The 21,422-nt window shown below is 45.3% G+C and overlaps 1 long non-coding RNA gene across 5 annotated transcripts; it reads right to left on the reverse strand.

Moving 5' to 3' along the window:
• Positions 1-2,776: 2,776 nt before the first annotated feature.
• LOC106029743 (uncharacterized) lies at positions 2,777-11,449 on the reverse strand. 5 transcript variants are annotated; one of them, XR_007169518.2, is made up of 4 exons: positions 11,377-11,449; positions 10,102-10,516; positions 5,274-5,519; positions 2,777-2,980 (listed from the first exon to the last, which is right to left on the reverse strand). It is a non-coding gene; the product is annotated as an uncharacterized lncRNA (long non-coding RNA). The 5 variants fall into 5 exon arrangements; XR_010830207.1 differs by having other exon boundaries at positions 5,274-5,418; positions 10,102-10,168; positions 11,065-11,443; XR_007169515.2 differs by having other exon boundaries at positions 10,102-10,168; positions 11,065-11,443.
• Positions 11,450-21,422: the final 9,973 nt, after the last annotated feature.

The following is a 21,422-nucleotide window of genomic DNA, read 5'->3' on the forward strand; positions in this document are numbered from 1 at the left end:
TCTGAGGATCATGAGGAGGATATATTATTGTCTGAACCCACTGGCAAGTGAATTTATTTGCTTAGTCCATGAATCTTGATCATCCACATCAGAGATGCATCTCATTAAATGGAAGGTCTGTAACACAGATCTGGTTGTCTGCTCTGGGCCCCTCCCCATTCCTTGGCATTTCATTCCCAGTATCCAAGTCACGTGCAGATATTTTGGCCTCTCTCTCATGTTTCTACGTACACAAGGGAAACCCTGGCTGCATCACCCACGCACTGGCTGTGTTACTTCACTGGGCGGTAGGGAACTACCCTGCTCTTGCTCTGGCCTAGATCTGCCAGTGGTGGTGGCCTCAGGAGCTCGTTTCACACCACTCCACCTTCTGCTAGGCTATTCCAGGTGAAGCTTGCACTGTGATGCCAGTCATGCAGGTATTAGAAGAGAGCAGCCACTGCTTCCAGCATTGGGTGACATTGACACAGCAGCAAGTGAGCCTTGCAAACCAGGAGGCAACCAGAGCCTAGCCTCTCTGTTGGCTTCATTGGCATTGAGACCTCAGGAGGGAAAGGCAAATGGTGGGAAAGAACCACAGAGATGGCAACACGTGGTGTCCTCAGTGGTAGTGACCAGCTAGTCACTGGGGCAGGTAGCATGTTCCATCCCCACAAATTCGCTGTCCATCAAACTCCAGAGTAATATCTTCAGTCCTGACCCTGATGTTTCTAATGTCTGAAAAGTGTTCAGGATGGGAAAGTAAAAAAAGACAAGCATGTGTACAGCTATTATGAAGAAAGAAAAAAGGAAATATAGAACATGGCTTTCATCATGCCTGAGATTTATTGCCTGACCCCACCCTTCACGACATTGACATGCTATCTTCCTGAGGGATATGCCTCACTGAGGAGAGAGGAGGAAAAAAAAAAAAAGCTGATTTTTTTATTTTATTTTTATTTTTTTAATGCTAAAAGCTGCGTTTAATTAGAGGGATGCAAACTTCAGCAAAGATAAGTCTGGAAGGCAGGAGGATCATTCCTGCAGTATAAAGAGGTGGCGATGAGCAGGCTGGAAATTACATGGACTTGTTTCGGAGGATTTCTAAAGAAGTAAAGTAGTTTTAATTGTGTGACAAATTTCACTGACCTTTCAGTGGAGACCGGCTTTTTACCTTTTATTTGATCTTGTCCATAGATCAGCTCTTTCAGCTGAGATCATTTCAGCTCCAGGAAAAGAATTGCAAGCCTAGCTGAGATGAAAGATGTTTGAACGGAAAATGATCTTTTTCTTCGACAGAAGAATTAAGCTTCATGAAACTATTGATTTCTGAACACAATGCATCACAAGATACTGGTCTGTGTCCAGAAACTGTCCTGCTGGCCTCCTCTCTCTTATTGTGCAACAATCCTCTGTTCTGCTTCCTGCTTTCTGTACACTACACTGGCTGCTGTTGTTATTTCATTGATAGAATTCATCCACACACTTGCACCTGACTTTATTTTTACAGCTCTCCCTACTTACAGCTGTTGGGCTGAGTTTAATTACAGCATCTCAGCCAGCTCACGATAGGAAAAGGGCTGGAACGGCCATCCCCGGTTGACAATTCCAATCCCCCGCTATTACGGGCAGGCGCGTCATGTCACATCCTTCATAAACACAGCGAGCTCCATCATCAAAAGGCTTTTAAGGTAACCTTTTGTGGCTAGTTGTTGCATTAGAAGCTTGTTCTCCACCTCTCCTCCCCCCATGGGAGTTCTGATTATTTGTACATCTCCCATTGTGCACTGCTTTGTTTTCACAAAGACGGAAAAAGAGATGGCTTCTTAAACCCCTCCTTTTATAAGTTTGACATGTAGTTAATTCTTTGCTGTGGGTGATTAATCCTCTGGCAGAGCATTCAGAGCAAGATAATATACAGAGTGATATGGAGAAATCAAAGCTGATGTTGATTTAGTCCCAATACCAAATCAATGCCAAGGTACCTGACTTCTGATCTGCTTTCTAATATATCAATAAAGACTACGGGATGAAATGTATCCTGGCATTTGAACGGAATTTAACAACTACCTCAACATTGTGGTATCTCACCATAGAGAGCTGAATTTCATCCACAGAGAGCACATGCTGATGTGTGCAACACTTTGCCTTGTTTTTTTAAAGAGCATTTCCAAGCACTGCAGAGCCAGACTTGCTCTGGAGTTAGAGAAACATATGCTGCCTGTGCTAATGTGCCATAAATCAGTGTTCACCGATACTCCATGGTTTTCATGTTGGGAAAAGTTTCTAGAAAGCAGAGGAGACGAAGAATTTATCTACAGCCAAGAAGGGTGCGAGTCACAGGCTGGAAAACAGCTCCAGAAGTTCAGAAGTTGCTTGGCTTGTTTTTGTTTTTAGGTTTTGGAAGTGTCCTGACCTCAGGCCACCATAACCTGCAATTCTTATGATCTAGGAGGGAATGGCACTGATGAAAAATCCACACTGGCTCCGCATTTCAAATATTCTCAGCTTACTGGATGGTTTCTAATTGACCAACAGTGAATTCATCAATAAAAAGACTGTAACCAACTACAAATACCTGTCACCAACGTTATGAGTTTGGGAGGTACAAATCATACACTGTCATTTTCCAGCTTGGTGTTAAGTCAATATCTAAACCAGATGCAGTGGTGGCATATGATGTTTTTCTAACAAACTACCCAAATAGATTAATTGCTTTTGGTCTCATAGTAAAAAAGACACATGGGAACGCAACATGAAAACACTTCCCCTCGTAAAGACACGTGGAACATGAGCATTCACAATCAGCTATTCATTACAGAGGCTTTTGAATCTGTGAATAATTTCTACCCACTGGAAGAAATGAAAGGCACAGTATCTGCACAGGTGACAGGAGGAGAAGGGATCCCTTGTTCCCCATTGGAGAGGAACACATTTGGTTCTGCTATGTGGTCATCCACTGCAGAGGAGCTCAGAAGCAATCCGGATGCATGCATTTTAACTGCAAAAAAAAAAGAAGAAATTCAGCTAGAGGAAGGAACATCAAGAAATAGTGAGTAAAGCTAGTCCAGGATTTTAATTAAATAACATCAATAACAACAACAAAAGACACCAAAACCTGGCACATTTTGGTGGGCAGAACTAATATTTCCTTAGGAAATACATGTTAGACTTTGGGGGATTATGTCAAGCAATTTTTATTGTATTTTTTTTGGCTTCCAGTTGTTGAAATACAAATGCAATTATGTTTTTAGGAGCTAGAAACTGAACACTGCAAATCAAACCTTGAAAACATTGGCTTTACAACCATAGTAGTTTGTCATTGGGCTCCCCAATGAAACCCTGAAAAACTTTTAAGTAAAAGCTTCATTATAAACTTTGCCAAACTAAACTTGCAGAAACAATGACCAGTTGAGGTTGCAAGTCATAGGGCTGCTCTCAAGGTTCAAGAGCTCTTCGGACAACTGTAATTGGGTGGTCACTACAGGGTCATGATGTCTGATATCATTTGCAGTCAATGCAGAATCCCTTGCAGAGGATCTCAGGGTAACAGCACAAGAGACGTACTTATTCTCCTATTAGAGGAAGTTTATACAACTAAGTCAACAGAAAAAAATACAGGGATGGAATGACTAGAAAGTCTCAAAGGATCAAGGATAAAATGAATAAACAAATCTACCCTACCACTCCATGACAGTGCACACGCAGGCAATGGTGACTTACTGCATTCCTCAGGACGTAAGGACCCCAAATGCATGTATGCCAGTGCAATCACTAGGCTGAGACAGCTGACTTCTGTACACCCTCCTTTTCTACAGTCCCCAGCATGGCTCTCTGTGTTGTCCAGGCACCAGAAATTTCTGTTCAGTGGACCGTTTACATGTGAGTCCTACTGAAGCTTAAAAATAAATATGCCCTCCAGTATTTTCGTGAACACTAGTAAGCAGATCCCTGAAATTAAGGAGGTGCTTTGCAGAACTCAGCCTGCGGTCAGCAATCAGATGGATCCACAGTGACACTAAGTAGATTGATACCTGGAATTTGCTTCCTGTTGTCTTTCCTGAGACACAACAGCCAGCACTGCCTGCCTGCCAAGCAGATGAGTAGGGTGGAAGATCTATTTAAGCACTGGCTGCACCTCACAAATTCCAGTCGGGATTTCAAAGAAAGGAGATGCTCTTCCACACCCCACAGATGTTGCTCGTTTCTGTGCCAGCAGCTGAGGAATTGCACGTACCTCTCTTCAAAGCCTAGCACAATAGCCATGCCATTCCTGCATTTTGGGATCAATGCTAAGTCTTGAACAAGCAAGATTGACTTTTCTTCACTTATTGTTACTGTATGGGATCTTTCTGAGTAAGGCTCTAGAGTTTTGCATGTGGAAATAGACTTTAAAGTCTGTGCTGGTTGTAATCAAAGTGAATGTCTGCCAGAGTCATTTTTAAGGGAGTAAAACCAACACCAGTTATTCATAGTCCTACTCCCTGACCTCTCTCTTACCGCTTTTTTCATGCCCTATGTTCTCCTCCCTCATGATAGAGAAACAGGACTGTAGACTTATGATCTACCAAGTATATTACTGTTGGTCTCTCCACCCATTCATGAGCACTTCTATCTATATCACTTCCCTGTTTTTTGTGCTAAAACCTTTAGCATTTCAAGAAATCCCACACTTTTTTTTTTGTTGTTTTTGTTTGTTTGTACTGTAAATGCTTTGAGTCAGGGATTGTCTGCTTCTGCCTGTGTGCTTATACAGTGCTGAAGACAATGGGGCTATTCTTGGTTTATCATTAGGCACCACCGTAACAAATCTAATGACAACAGTTGGAACTACCTGCTCCCATCCACACCCTGACATGAAGGTTTGTAAAGTATCAGATCACTGTTGGCAATCGCTCTATAACACGAAACACCCTCCTCCAGCATCAGAAGTCAGAACATCTTTGTCTGAAAAAATTCATTCGCACAATAGCATCTGCACACCGTGTTCTGCTCAGAGGGAGAAACGTGTTTATGAATGAAGGCGAGGAGCTTGCTCACAGATGTGAATGTGAACAGGCTGTGCCATGCAGGTAACTCTAGTCTGATGTTGTCAGATCTGGTTACCTTGGGTACTGATGATATCAGTCAAGCCCGTGTTACACACGTAATCCTGGGTACCAAGGTCATCTACGTTAGCTTGCACAGACAAAACCAAACATTGGACTTAGCAGATTCTGGGTTCATTGGCCCCAGCTGCAGAGATCCAGTCAAAGGAAGATATGACTATGGGGCTCTGAGAAGTCTGGGATTACCTTGAAAAGATCTAGGAGCATTTGCTGCAGAAAAGCTTCATAAATCTGAGGTTATCACTTTGTTATATTTGACATCTTTCCTTTTGAACAAAGCTATCTGTTAGGAAGGACACTTGCAGTAGATGGTGGAGGATCTCAGGTGTTTCTGCTCCAGGGAAGCAAAGCAGGTGACATGTCAGTCAGTGGTCCCTCATCGTCATTGATATATCCCATTCCACTAAGCATCAGACCTGATTTGGTCTCTCCCTAGATGACACAGTGGCTAGATTTAGATGGTGAGTACACATCTTGTCTATCATAAGTCCTATAAATAGTTGGCGTATCCATGTACAGTATCTTACTGGACTATTTACAGCATGATCCAAAGCCCCTTGAAGCCAATGGAAAGGATGCCATTTACCTTACAGGGCTTTGAATCAGGCCATTATAAACTCCTCACCTCCAGGGTATGTGACCACACTCTTCCAGGCCTATTGCAACGTGCATGACAAACCATGGGCTGTAATAGGCTTCCACGTGGACCTGTTGCACTTTCTGGCTATAGGTAAATCATCCCAATGGGAGAGAGGAGAAATAAAACACAGAATGAAAGCAGGCACGTAGAAGGGACAGGAGATGGAAGGAGTCCGTCTTCTGCTTTGCTACATTTTCCTGCTTGTGATAAGGGAGAGATTAGAGAGAAAGAAAAATGAAAAAGGATGAGATGAGAGCAGGTTAGGAGATATCTGGTGGGAGGCACCAGGTCCTTGTGGCTTGAAGTCTGTTGTCTGTATTGAGATGCATTGGGTGAGCCTATTTTCTTTGTTTAGTATTTGTTATTGTGTCTCCTACCTCGAAATGGGAACAACAAGTCCTGAGAGGGCGTCTGCTCTCAGTCCTTCTGCACAGCACACGTACCAGCAGAATTAGGTTGTGTAAACTTCCTTCAGTGAAACTCTCACAGCAGATAACATTATGCTTTCTACAGCAACAGGGAGGAGGGACAAGTGAAATGTCCCAGCATAGAGGACTGGGTGACAGGCTGTTCTGTCACTCCCCTCCCAGCCCTGGCTCACTGATGTATTCTGATATAACACGCCAGTGAGGGCAGTATCACTGGTACCTGGGTAGTGCCCGACAACCCTGCTAACCCAGCAAAGCCCTTGTGCTTGGTGCTATACAAACAGAACGGACCCAGTTTCGGGCAAATTACAATGCAAATATAAATAAAAGGAGGTGATTAGGGGAAAACATTTAAAAATGAGCTTTCATCTTTATCTAGCTTCCTGTGGGCAAAGTGAGGGGTTGTATAATTGATCTGAAGGAGGTAATAAGGAATATTTTCCCTGCCCATCTTACTGTGTACCACTGGAAAAGCAGAGATGGGCATGCTGCAGGAATCTTCACACCTCTGTTACTCGGTGTTCGGGGTCAAACAGGGACATATTTCACAACCCTGCCTCAGTAGGCGGAAAGGAGGCAGCCCTGATAACAAGGGAACCGATATCAGCGCAGTGGGCCACACCTCAGCGTGGGGCTGTGGGCAGGGAGAAGGCCCTGCAGGGTCTTGTTGGTGGGACCAAGGGGCTGGGAAAGCCACAGCATCATGCTCATCCCTTTCAGGGTGCGAGAAGAGGATCCTGAGCTATATGGGGAGACCCCCAAATCCTTCCTGCAGGCAGCAAGTGCTGCTGGGTGGAGGTGGCTCAGCTCTGGCAGATGCAGTGCCAACTCCACCTGCTCACCAGAGCTGGAAACCGCCTGATTTCTGCACTTACACCTCTCCTGGCCTCTAAACCCTGTGCTTGGAGGAGAGAGAGAAAGGGAGCAGAAAAAGGCAGAAAGGATGGTGAGGACAACTGAGGAAAGGGAGAAGGGCACAGCAGAGAAAAAGCAGAAGGGTCAAAAATTGTCACTGCAAAGAGTATCAAGGGAGAACTGAGAAAAACAAACAACAAGATGAACAGGGGAGAGATGAAGCTACCTGCAGCTGGGGAAAGGTTTGCACAGGGTGAGTGGGTAAAGGAAAGTTGGCTGCAGCAAAAATCCCAAAAGACAGGAAGAAAGAGGGTCCCAGAAAGAAGAGGTGCCAGTGGTGCCGGATGCTGTGGAGAAAGTTATACAAACTCTCTCCCGCAGGGCTGACAAACCTGTCCTTTCTGAATCACTTTGTGCCCTGAAGCAGGAGGGTTAATTTCCTTTTCTGCTGCAATCGTAGCTAGTCTAACTGCGGATATTACTATTCATATAAATATCTAATAAAGGATATGGTGTGGAGCAGCTGGAGCTGAGCTGTGGAAGGTGAATGATGTTAATGATGTTTTTTCATTGAGGACTGAGCACCAAGTTTAGGTCTTCTCATGCTCATCTGTCAAGATGGACAACAGAAGAGTGAATAAATAAAAACTCATGATTCTTCTGGAGACTGTGCCTCAGCAAGCAGGAGAAGGCAGGTAGCCGGACACGTCCCTTGCTGTCAGCATCCTCATTTAGCCCTGTCCACAGAGAGGAGACATCATTCCCTTTACCACAACCTTGACTCATCTGTCGGCTTTTTTGTGCTGAAAATTGTCCGCAGGTATCTAGCTTCTAAAAGTGGGATTTTTCAGGAAGTGGGAGACAGCCCTGGCAATCTCAGACAAAACCAAGCCAAGCCTGAGGCAATGATCTCAGCAGCTGTTCTGGAGAATGTCAGCATTGGTTTCTGCAGAACTATGGGGTCAGAGTCTTCAGTGTCCTCCCTGAACCCTGGTAACCAAAAAGGAGAGAGGGGATGACTTTCTACCATGGGTGACATAGTTCACTGCCTTTAATACTGCAGAAATTACTGGTCCAGCCAAAGGAAGGAAGGAAGGAAGGAAGGAAGGAAGGAAGGAAGGAAGGAAGGAAGGAAGGAAGGAAGGAAGGAAGGAAGGAAGGAAGGAAGGAAGGAAGAATGGAAGGAAGGAAGGAAGGAAGGAAGGAAGGAAGGAAGGAAGGAAGGAAGGAAGGAAGGAAGGAAGGAAGGAAGGAAGGAAGGAAGGAAGGAAGGAAGGAAGGAAGGAAGGAAGGAAGGAAGGAAGGAAGGAAGAAATCATCACCAAGTGTTTTGGCTTAGTTAGAAACAAAATAAGCCTCTTCTTTGACTTCTTTGTTTTGTTGCTGAAACCTTTTTAAAAATTTACTCCAGTCACCGGAAAGCTTTAAGTCAACTGAGAGCACAGCATGGTGATGAGTGAGAGCCATCTTAAGCTGACATCTTGGCCACCTCCCAGGTCTGGGCTTGTACCCCCATGCACTCACCCCAGAGGTGAGTGGTTCTCTGGAACTTTTGCTGATGGTGTTCAACTTTGCAAAAATAATGAACTCCCTGGAGCCAAGCTTATACCTCAGGTGACAACCCACCCCCTATCCCCCACCACCCCCGGCATGTTCTAGCCCTCAAGCTAGAAAATAGTGAGTTAGGATTTTAGAAAATATCTTGAACTGCTCCAACAAGAGGTAAAGGAGAAATGCCTTCTTGGATACCCCTTAGCTCTGTGGCTACTTGACAAGCAGAATACCCCAATTCAGTGTTACCCGATCCTCCTGGACAGCCCATCTCCTCCTCAATGAGCTATTCGCAGGAAAGTTTTCACCACTCCAGAAGCTGATGAAGGATGATTTGTGTTCTCTATTCCACTGTCTGCCTTCAGGCTTTCCTGGTGTTATTTTTGCATGCACAGTCCAGGGTTGTTTTGGTCTAATTTACGCAACCCTTGGACAGTCTGCTTGAAACCCAAGTCTCCGAGGAAGACTTAATGATAAGGTTTAGAGGGCTCTTGTCTTTTGACATTCAGCACTTCCTCCCCACACTGTTTTGTTCTTGACTGATACTAGGTTGGTCAGTGCAAAGAGAGGGAACACAGCCGGGGTGGTCACTGAATGCAGCCTGAACTCCACAGCAACATATCCCCAGCAAACAGCTTTATGTCTTGCTCATGAAAGAAAGCTCTTCCATTGACATCCACAGGCAATTTGCTCATGGATTATCAGATGTAGTTGCTTCCTCCAGCTTTGCTCTGTCTTTTAAGTAAGGTGAGTCCCATTCTAGCTATAAGCAATACTGCCTTTAGTGTTTATGCATGACGTGGCCTCCTTAGTAATACATGTCTTAAAAAACCTACAGGTACAGCTGATCTGGTTGCAAGGGCCTATGCCCAGTGTGTGCAGTGCTACAGGCAGCAGATTTGTGCTTAGAAGCTGGAAAACAAACAAACAAACAAACAGTGTTTCACAGCGTCTAAAGAAACTAGTTTTAGGAGTGACATAACTCTACAAATCTGACAAAGCCGTTAAGTCATCTGGAAATGATAAAGACAATTCATTTTTAGGGACCCAGGCTTTAGATTACTGTTACTTTTAGCAAACATGATGTAATGGATTTGGAATCCAGCCCTGGAAAATTTAACTAATACGTTTTGATGGAGTAAAACATAACAACAGGTTTGGGGGTTCCCTTCCCTTCCCTTCCCTTCCCTTCCCTTCCCTTCCCTTCCCTTCCCTTCCCTTCCCTTCCCTTCCCTTCCCTTCCCTTCCCTTCCCTTCCCTTCCCTTCCCTTCCCTTCCCTTCCCTTCCCTTCCCTTCCCTTCCCTTCCCTTCCCTTCCCTTCCCTTCCCTTCCCTTCCCTTCCCTTCCCTTCCCTTCCCTTCCCTTCCCTTCCCTTCCCTTCCCTTCCCTTCCCTTCCCTTCCCTTCCCTTCCCTTCCCTTCCCTTCCCTTCCCTTCCCTTCCCTTCCCTTCCCTTCCCTTCCCTTCCCTTCCCTTCCCTTCCCTGACCCTCCCCGACCCTCCCTGACCCTGCTTCCCCTGCTGATTTTCACCTACTCACCTACTGTCTTTACAGAATTCAACATTCTACTTCCAGGGTGAGCAAATTGTAGAGTACTGGATGCAACCTATTTGTCAGGGTATGCAACGAGAAGGAACAGTCTCATACACTTAGCCTGTGCAGGTCTTCTTTACACCAGCCCTGGGACATCACTCCTTTAATGTTAGCTGCAATCTGTTCCAGGAATTCCAATTCTCCTCTGTTTCAAACAGTCCAGGGTAAAGATCTTTGCTCCTTCCCCTGCAGCCTTCTTCCCTGCCCAGTGCTGGCTAATGCAATTGTGCTTCTAGAAGTGCTGAAGTTGGCTGCTTAATACCAAGCAGCACCTTGACAGGTTTCATTTCAGGTACTTGATGAACTCACTGCTGGCTTAAAACCCATGGCAAGCTTTACTCTGTTTAATTGCCATGTCTTTCTGTAATGAAGGGGAGAAGAATAGTAGGGCAATTACCATTGTTCAGATGACTCAGGAAACCAGTAATGAGAAGGAGAATCTCTCACCACTAGGTTACCAGATCACACGTGAGTTAGGTGTGTTTTCATGAATGGCCTGAGCCAATCTAAGTCAGATTTTTACCTAAATATGTGGCATTGCTCTCCTGCCCCTGCCCATGAGTTCCCTTCCCTTCTCCTGTGCTAGTTGTAGGGCCACACATCAGGCTGATCCAGCTGAATGCTCTACCCAACAGAAAACAGGAAAAAAAGCGAAGAGTTCCCTCATCTGAGTCCCCTGATTTGTCTGACTGCTCAACTGCACCATCTCCAAGGTGCACAGGCGATGGGGTGGGAATGCATGTAGGGCTGAGTCACCACTTTCAGATGTAGTACCGAAATTAGGTTGCCTTAAGCCAATGATGAAAGCAAAGAGAAAAAACAAACAATGCCTTTTTCATCTAGGAATTAAAAGTCTATCCATTTGTCATCGTTACACTCTCTGATGTCTTTATAATAATTGCAACAAACCTAAAGGATGCAACTCATCTCTGCTCATTCATCCAGCTAGTTTAAGCTAGTTTCTCAGAACCCTCCAGTCAGGAAGCATCCAGACATGGATGTTTAAGAGAGCTAAGACATCCTCTGAAGATGCTTTTAAGTACAGAGAAAATTCAAGCTTCAACTCCATGATATCTGCATTTCACACCCCATCTTGTTCTTGTCTGGAATCTGGCTCAGAAATCTCTGCTCTGTGGTAACCAGGCACTCTGCACATTGACGTATTCCCGCTGTAAGCCAGTTCCCCTTCACTTCTCCTCCCCTCCGGCGCTGGGACTGCACCTGCAAGCGGCCAAACATCTTCTTCAGTGTGCTTTGGATCAGGCTTGTTTGGCCAGCAGCAGGTTCACAAAAGTAGGGTTTGTGACTTCATAGCAATCGGCCCCAAAAGAAGCTGACATCATATATGCCAGCTGTGTTCTGCCTCGATTGCTGTCTGCAGCAGGCTAATCAGGGACAGGATGCTAGGCATGATGCACCCAGCTTTCTGAGCTCTTCCTGGGGAAATCAGATAGAAGTGTATCCTTCTAGAGAGCGATTGATTTGTGGGGTAGAGGGAAGAGATGTTATTTTATTCATAATTTTTAACAGCAGCTTTCCCTCCGGAAGTTCTTTTCTGCTATCTTAGGGCAAGGTCTATGAGTGTATAACTTAAAAGATCTGGTAAGGAGATTTCGATCATAATGACTTAATTAAATGAGGTGTTTGGGGAGTTTAATATTACATCGTTGCTGATGGCTGGCTGATTGTTTTACTTGCCTTTGATCAACTATGTGAGTGGAGGGTCATCCCAATCACCGCGGGCCTACAGTATCCGTCATCACCCCTCAGTCCTATTTGTCTTGCGTGTGTATGCAGAAGGCCTGCTTTTGATGAACTGTGAAAAGAAAGATGAACTGTTGTAATGAAAACATTCCCTCCCCAAGATCCTCTTTAGACAACATTCAATTGGTTTGACCTTGTCCCCTCTTGCGGAGGACAGTAATGATTCCTGCAGATGGCTGGGTCATTCCTTGGACACTTGGGAGCAAGGGAGCCGGATCCTCCGTCTGCGTTAGCTCTCCAGCTATGTAGGCTGCAGCTGGGAAATGCAAGAGCAACATGGGCAGAATACCTGAGATAGTTGTCATCTAGTCGCTTGGAGTCCTCATAGATGTCCTGGGATGCCTATTTATACTCAGGGACTTCACCTAGGCTCATGGTACACGCACACCCTAGTACATGCTAGCTCAGCAGGGAAAGCTGGACCTCTCTGGGCTGCAGTCTCCTCTCTTGCTGAAGCAAAGGCATGGCCTGAAAGAATCTGGCAGTCTCCTGCCTTAATGCTCTCTTGCTCCCAAAGAGGCAGCCTTCTCTGAGATATTTAGAAAAGGGACATAAGACCTGGTGATGAACATAGCCTTAGTATCCTTTGAAGCAGTCTTTGGGAGAGGAAACCCCTAGATCAGTCTTAGGGAGATGTCCCTGTCCCTCTGTCAGCTAAAAATGTGACCGTGTTGGAAATGGCAGCCCATTTGTTATCAGGGGAGAAAAGAGACCCTTTCTGTTACTGTCTGGTCCTTCTGTGACTGCTCCAAAAGGAGCTGCAGCTACTTTAGTGACATAAGTCTTGCCTTTGGAAATATACACAAATGAAATACATGCCCACTGGCCATATCCTGCTGGTTTTCTCATTCTTTCTCCATTTCAGATGTTTCTTGAAAATGCAGTCTTCATATGCATGGCAATTATAAGGCACCCTGACACTTGGGCGCAGGCCAAACACTGACCATTCTTGCTTTGTCATGTTTCAGTGAAGCAAGAATGAAACTATTTCTCTTGGAAATATCACAGCTGCCAGCATCCTGATACCTACATTAAGGAGTTTTTTGCCAGATGCTGCTGTCTGTAGCTCAGACTGGTAGGGGTGGGTTTTTCTGCCTACCTCTGCAGCATGGGATCACGTAGACACGAGCCATTTGATCAGTTTAATCATGTTTCCTTCCACTGAAGGTGTTTTAGATATTGCAGCCTGAGCTGGCTTCACTTTCTCTTGTCGTCTGCCAGAGGCACATAACAGTTTAGTCACCTGGAAGACCACAGCCCTGTCATTTTGCTGGTCAAGGGCTCTGTACTGGGGTATTCCAGTTTGACTGGTCCAGGTGGGATATGAGAGCAGCCAGAATGCTGCTTCTTGTGTCAGCCCTAGTGTGTACTCACCCCATAGCTTGCTTGTAGTGCAATAAGCCTACAACCCCCCCAGTACTGTCCAAGGGAGGCAGTGCTTCCAGCAAAGGTTTGCAGATTTAGTGACATTCATTTAGGCAGAATTCCTCATGGACCTTAAAAGATGTTTTGCCAGAGCAAGAGCTGGCAGAAGTGGCAAATAGAGAAAGAGTGAGCTCAGGTCTGCACTGTGGGGTTTTCTCCAGACCAAAAATGTTACCCAAACAACATTGTATGAGAGAAGTGGTCCCTCTGACCAGTATCTGAGGCAGGATAATGAGGCTACAACCCCTAGCTGGATTCATCATGCAGCTACGTGGGTAGCAGCCTGGTGCATGCGGCAACAGGCATCAGGAGATTACTTGCTTCAGTAACTTGGGCTGGGTGTTCAGAACCCAAAGTAAACACTCCATTCGCAGGTTTGTAAAAAGGCTTAATACCCTATATTCAAAAAACACCTTTCATTCAGCCACGTTTTAAAGCAACTATATCTTCTGCATGCGTAGAACAGAAGGTGCAGCTAAACACGGAAACCTTTGTCTCCACATAGAGATGGGAAGAGGGCAGGAGGAACAACCAGGTGTTTATGCAATGCCTGAACCCAGCACACACCAGATACTACCAGTGCTGACCCTGGCCCTGCTCCACATGCATGGGTCCAGGCCACCTGGGATCCAGGTGATCAGTGCTCCCTGAGACAAGGTGGGCATTCAACGTGTTATCCAGGGGCTCACCTGTACTTACATCAGCTGAATTTGCTAGAGAACACAACAGAGTTAGGCAGCAGGGTCTTGCTGGAAGGAATACTCCCAAATATCAAAATAACTGAATGCTTTGGCCAAGAAAAAAAAAAAAAAATCCCCCAGAAACACAATCCCAAAAGAAAACTAAACATAGCATGTGGTCAGCTGAACTATTTGATGTGAGGTATTTCATTGGACAACACATGAAGGTCGTGATCCTGCTGCCCAGGGTATGCACCTCTCTGCCCCGCTGAGTATTTCTGAAGCATCTAGCGGCATTGTTCTCCAAGCATTGCTTTGGTGCCAGTACTGAACTAGGAAAACCTTATCCTCCCTCCATGCATGTCAGCAGATCAGTTCAGAAGACCCATGTGTACCCCAAGCACAGGGCTAGTGATTAATAGCACCAAGCACAGGTCCCGGTAGCAGAGAAAGCTCTCCAGCTGCCTGGGGAGTGAAAAAATTCCCCAGGAGATGCCACCCTGGGGACATTGTTCTATTAGACCTGTACATTTGCAGACATGCAAAAGGAAAGATACAAGAATTGGTGTGCATTGTTTGAAAATGGTGCACATTTATTTTCTTGATTTCCTAACTTCTAAGAGGCCTGGTAAAGAAACCCAAAGACCCACCCCTCTACAATGCAAAGTTTCTCCTTGGGGAAGTGTACCTTTAGGTGCAGTGACAGAACCAAGCATGTGCATCATTATACATTAGCTAGATAATGTTTTTCAAATGACTAGAGAAAGACATAGCTGTTCCTCTGAAAGTATTTTTGAAAGTATTTCTATTTTTCCATAGTCTTCATTTCAGGCGTGTTCTGGCATTTATTCATTTAATTGACGTTTCCCTTGGTCAGCATAACCACATTGTGAGTTTTTTCAAAAGTAGTAATATAATAAAAAAAGCTTAGCTTGAAAGAAAATGTTTAATTTGAAATAAAGAATTTCTCATTCCTATTTTTTTAAAAATAGAAAGATGGATTTAAAGTTCTATGCAACTAGCAAATCAGTGAAGAATAAGCCTCTTTGAAAGCTACAAAAAATCAAATGCATTGCTACCCTTCAAAACTGCAGATGAAAGAAAAAATATCCACCCGTTTCTGGATTTTGGTAAAATTAGAAATTGCATGCCTCTGCACTCCCAGACGAATGTCAAAACTTACACCTCATCAGCATTTATTATTATTCCCAGTTAAAAATGAATCTGTCACAGACAAAGTGGAAGGTCAAAGGACCTTGTTGGCCCTTGGCTGGTGTGTGCTTCTCAAAGCTAAATTCCAGAAGAGTCACAAAAGAGGACAAAAGGACGCAGAAGAGCAACAGAAAGGAGCTGAGCTTGGGAACAAGGGAGAGCTGCTTTCTGTAGGGCTGTCTAAAACGCCTTTTGATTCTTAACCAGCCTGATGATTGCCCCAGGTCAGCCAAGCTCCGACCTCTCTGGGGAGCAGAATTGTGGTGGCCACAGCTGGGGGTCCCCAGCCCTATGCCCACCTCTGGCCACCATGTCCATCCCAAATCCTCTCCTTCTGCATTGACCCATGTCAAGGCACTCCTCCGGCCAAAAGTCAGTTGCTTAGTGCTCCACCATTAAAAATGGACAGGATTAAAGAAAAGGAATGGCTAAAAATACAGGCCCAGTGAACCTGCTGAGAAGGCAGCTTCTTTGCTGGGTCTTAAACCCCTGCTCACCTCACAGTCCTTATATCTGTGAGGGTGTACATGTCACTGTTTTACACAGGTCTAATATATGCATGGCAGCATGCCCTTGGCTTTTTCTTTTTATTTAATCTTTGACTTGACAGTGTTGGAACTTGCTTCACCGTGAAACTGGAGAAGGAGGGACTGTTGTGTGTGTCAGGTTTTGCTTTTGTTTTGTTTCTCTCCCTTTTATTGAAATTTATAAAGAAGCCCAGCAACTCCTGGCTGCTCCTGACTGCTCAGGTGTCCGTTTCCTTCTGTCTATTGGCATCAGATTGTACTCAGTGCAAAGACCACCATGCTGGCCACCATTGGAAGGATGGTTTTGGATTCCAATGAAGGCAGCTAGTCCAGCAAGGAGCCTTATTTTTTACATCAGCTGAGAAATCTGCCCTTCACATTTGTTTGTTTGGATTTGTAACTCCATTAAATGGGATTCCATGTTGTTTCTTTGGGATTTTCTTCTGGATGATCTCAGGATGGACAACTTAGTTCTAAGTCCTATACAAAAACAATCCCTAAAACCAGACAGTTGCCCAGTAGCAAAACACACAAACACACATACACATGAGAATTAAGAACCAGCTTTGTGACTTACTGCTTTGATAACAAAAATCATACAAAAAAACTGAGCTGGAAGAAACTTGTGAAGGTCATTTTGCCCTTTCACCAGCCTCCAGATAGGATCAGCTGTGCTGAAGGTGCTGGGGTTGAGATAGTTATCTCAGCCATTGCTAAAACCTTCCCACGGCAGTGTTTTCACACAGCTAACCATCCCACCAGTTCACGAGTTACACAACTGGAAAACGTCTCTTAACATCTCACCTGAATATTCTTTGTTGCACTTTAAGCCCATTACTTCCTTTCCTGTCCCCAGCAGACATGAAGAGCAACTTATCCTTCCTATTTGCAGTAGCCTTTTACATACTTGAAGGGTGTTATCACGTCTACCCGTCTTCAATTCCCTAGACTAAACAAACCCAACTCTTTCAGTCTTTCCTCATAGCTCATGTTTTCTAGCTCTCTGATCACTCTTGTTCTTGCCTGCTGGACTCTCTCCAGTCAGTCAACATCCTTCTTGAAGTCTGATGCTCATAAGTGGACACATTCAATAGGTTATTTCAGGCCAAAGGACAGAGAGGAGTAATTTCAAGGCTGCGACATCCTCACTGTGAATGACTTACTCACTCCAGCTGTGGCACCTCTGTAAAACTTGGCTCTGGGTCAGACTGGCAGCCTCTCTGAGAAGTCGTACATTCACAGATGAGTACCTGCACCTCAGATTCATCCTGGAACCTAACAGACAGCTGTAGCCAAACAAACAAACAAAAACAAAACAAACAAACAAAAACCAGAGCATCCTACAAAGCATCTTCTCAATAGTCTGTTAGCAAAGTATTCAGGGACAAATGTCATTGTCCTGTTGTCACGGACAGGAACTTCTTCCCTTTCACATCCTAAGGCTTATTCTTCAGTTGAGAGAATATGCCAGTGTAAGTATACATTTGCAAAAAGCCCAAAGCAAGGTCCAGGAAGACTGGTCTGTACATTCAACACAGTACAAAGCCTGGAGGGAAGTGAGCTTGCTTTCAACATCATGGCATACTGGCCTCTGAACAGGGAGGACAGGCTTGGTCACTGGACCACACTGACACAGCTCATGGGCTCCCAGTCCCACCACTAGCTCTGTGGCCAGAGCTGGGATCTTTGCAGTGTGCTTCATGGCATGGTGTAGACATGCCCTAAGGAGCTCACTGGGTTGTGAGAAAGGTTCTTACTCCTGGAGTCAGTTTTCAGGGCAGCAGGATTTCTGCTGTTTGGTTTCATTGGCATGTTGCAGACTTTTTCCCTGGAAATTGCTCTTTCCAAACTCTAACCTTAACACTCCTCAAAAAGCCTACACTTCATGAGCCAACATCCTCAGTTCCTGTCAAGAGAAGACAAAGGAAAGACATGTTAAAACAGCTATGCTGCTACACCTCAGGCAAGGCTCAGCTCCACTCTCTTCTGGGGAACTGCTCCAATACATATTGGCTAGGATTTGTGCCAAGATTTTTCAGTTAATATTTGCAAAATTTAATCACAACAGCCCAGATTCTACATTGCCTTAATCCCATTGAATTGTTCCTTAGTCCACAGCAAGTGCCTCCAGTTTCAATTAGACCATTCATGGTTACGGGCGCTTTTGAATAAGAAGGGATCAAAACCTGATTCTGGAAATCTGATTGCAAAATGTGTTCATACAAACCAAGGCTGCATTTCATCTCCCCAACCCACAGTATATTATAAAAAGGGAAGGTTTATATACACACTACACTGGACCATTGTAGCAAAAGACTGTGACGATGAGACTTGCTGGAAAGAGGAGAATACTGTAGACAGACTCTTTGCAATGCATCTCCCTGAAAAGCTCCCTCTTTAAATGAAAGAGAGATCAAACCAGATAAATAAGCAGTACCTACCCCAAGAGGCAGGCTTGCCTCCTGAGTGCCAGATAATAATAAACGATGTGTTTGTAATCCAAAGCAGAGATACAGTGGCATTTTCTTTGACATCAAATGCTAAAGAGGGAGTGAATAGTTCTGTAAAGTGCTTTTTCCAACACAGGGTGAAAGATCTTTCACTAGAGAGAGGATGCTCTCTGGGGATGGTTGTTCCTATCTTTTCATTTCAGATCAGCATGAAGAATCAGGCAAAAAGGAGAAGTGAGTATGTACCTAATACCACATAATTTCAGGAAGAAAAGAGATTATACTATCGCTAAAGTGAGTCAATAGATACGACATACCCAGGAAGGGGAAGAAGCTGAAGGGGAAAAAAGCTTGGAATCAAGAGGTAACTATACCTTTTTGCACCAAGAGTTAGTATTTCAGCTTAAAAGCTCCTTCCAAATGTAACTGTACAGAGGAGTGATCCCACTGCCTCCTCGGGCGCAGCCACCGGGGGACCTGAGGGGCACTCCCGGCAGCCACAGCATGGGATGGCCAGGGAAACGCAGGATCCACTCAGTTCAGCTGGAGGAAATTAACTCCAGCAGAACAGAACATACTCCGTTATAATTTGACCAGATCACTCTGTATCACTCCTCCACAAACACCAAATGCCCTCCAGAATGATCTTTCGTGCAATTAAATAGCCTGGGCTCAGTCCTGTGCCCATCAAAAGATTACAGGGCAGGATTAAACCTACTGCTGGACATTTTAACTCTGTGCATTGAATCCACCTTTAAAAAATTGCATTCAGTTTTATTCTCTGGTTGTTTCCTAAGGACACACGTTGTCTCAGCAGTCGTGGGTTTCACTGAAACACCTGCTCTTTACAGGCTCCGTTGACTGAAGGACAAGGTAATTAGGTAACTTACCCAAAGGTCACATGGTGAGTAAAGTGGGATTAGCACTCAAGTTCCTCCTGGCAACTAGTCCTGTACTGCGACAATTAGAAAAGGTTAACCATCCTCTTTTAGCTTTTGTTTTCCATCTTCCAGAATGTAGCAGCACGTACGCAGGGCTGGGCCATGTAACATTGCCTCAGCAGTATTTTGGAAAAAAACAAAAAAGGCAAACGAAGAACTCACCCCAAAAAGGGCTTTGAAAAGCCGTCATGTCTGGCGAGATGTGGTGCTTAAGAGAGAACAGAGCAAAACAGTGGATTAAGCAAAGCACACTGCATATGAATTCTGGAAAAAGCCTCGCTCCCTCGGTAATCCCCAAAGCAGGCCTTGAGCACCCAGCCGCTCCGTGACACTGTGTCGTGCTGCTTCTCTTCTTTGCTCAGAAGCCTGGCTTCCCTTGCACATCTGCCCCGTGGGTAGACATAAGCTGGCAAATATTAGGAAAGGGTCTGCTAGCTGAGCTAGAGACCCCCTGCCTTAACTCCTTCTCGCCTGAGACCTCTTGCCCAGGTCCCCTGCACAGGCACTGCCAGACCAGGCCTGCCAGCTGGCACAAGGCTAGGTAGAAACAGGCTGCACCAGGGTCAGCAGCCATGTGTCGTGCATGTGTGTGTACTTGGTGCCATTTCGGTCCTCAGCAGCACTGGTCTGCTCATGCCAATTTTGCCAGGACCACAGGCAGCCATCCTACTGTGCGTGCTGGTCCACGCAAGTCCCTCACTGGTCTTTTCTCCAGCTTCTCCTCACTGCATATCCCAGGGCTTGGAGAATACAGAGGGGAAAATACCCTGCAAAGGAACACAGGCCCCATCCCTGCCACTCCTGGGGGGAGCTTATGCTAGCCTGAGCTGAAGAGCACCCCATAACACAGCTTGGAGCTGTGTGGGTCAACATGGGCCTCTTTCTACCCTCACCCAATCCCCCACAAAATGCCTGATTCCTCTCAGGGTGTTGTCCAAGTGCCTGGGCAAACAGCTCTTCATGTGGAGGCAGCCCCAGAGGGGCAGTCTGGCCTTTCTTCTTTTTGGGGGGAGTTTTCTGCTACTTTATCAGGATGGCATAAGTAATCTAAAGGACTCCCTCCATCCACTACTTTGGTGGCATCTAGATAGCAAAACCACCATGAAGAGGTTCGTGGGGTAACATTTGGAGGTCACTAGCTGTGGCCTCTCCGCCACCAGAGTAAAGAGAGGAAAGGTGTTTTGTCTTAGAGAGCAGTGACAGATTTTGACCTTGGCTGGGGATGAGGTGTATGTCACCTGACGACACATGTCTCATTCCTGTGCCCCGTGCCCTTAGCTCCAAAAGTCATCCCTCTGGGACTCTTCCCATTGGCCTATGTGATGTCCCTGCAGGCCAGGGACCTTGGCTGTTTCCAAGGGAGGTCAGCAGTGTTCCTCCGAGGAAGGAGGACCTTCTGAATCCTCCTCCAGCCCCTCGAGTGCCACACCTCCCTCCTCTCAGGGGTGAGCGACCATGAATATCAGCCGCTTACCTTGTTACTGGAGCTCACTGAACACGTTTCACCCACAACCTTCAGCAGGAGGGCATATGGGACAGGCGCTCATCTGCCATAGTCCCAGAAGGTGCGTACCACACTGGGCAGTGTAACTGGGTACAGTACTCCCCTCCCCCACTATAAATACAAGCCTTAGGGTAAAGAGTTGCAATCAAAAATCCTTTAGCCTATTGCATTGTGCAATGGCAGTACAATCATTTTTTTTCCCCCTGCCTGCTAGCTGCTTGAAATTCAGGTAGCTTTATCAGCTGAGAATTTACTGGACCATTCATCAGAAGCAGCTGTTTCAGAGTCAGCCAGGGACCACCACCTCCCAAATACTCGTTGTTGGGATTTGCATAACTTAAATTCACAGCCATTGAGAGTATTTGCAAAAGCAAGACCTGCTCATAAGCTGTGAGCAGGACAGCTTGACTTTAAAAAGTCAGCTCACATTTCTCGTGTGAGAAAGAGCACCTGTTTAAACTATGTAGATCTGACGAACAGTGGGTATGTTTTGGGCACTGACCCGTTAATAGAAAGGGTGGGGCTTTGCAGTCATTAACAGCAATCAGCAACTGAAACAAACACAACGAAATAAATCAGCAATTTCTTTAATCCAGTGACAGGTAGGAGGGTGAAGACCAGGACTGAAATAAACTTCAAACACATCATGTCTTATCCCCAGTTGCTGGCCTTCTGATATGTCCTCCACCAAGAGGCAAGCACCTCAAAAACATATTAACTATTTCTATTCCTACAGAAATCCCAAGTACCAAATGGTAGCTAAT

This window comes from Anser cygnoides, chromosome 3, assembly GCF_040182565.1.
Source record: "Anser cygnoides isolate HZ-2024a breed goose chromosome 3, Taihu_goose_T2T_genome, whole genome shotgun sequence".
In the NCBI taxonomy this organism is placed as follows: Eukaryota; Metazoa; Chordata; class Aves; order Anseriformes; family Anatidae; genus Anser; species Anser cygnoides.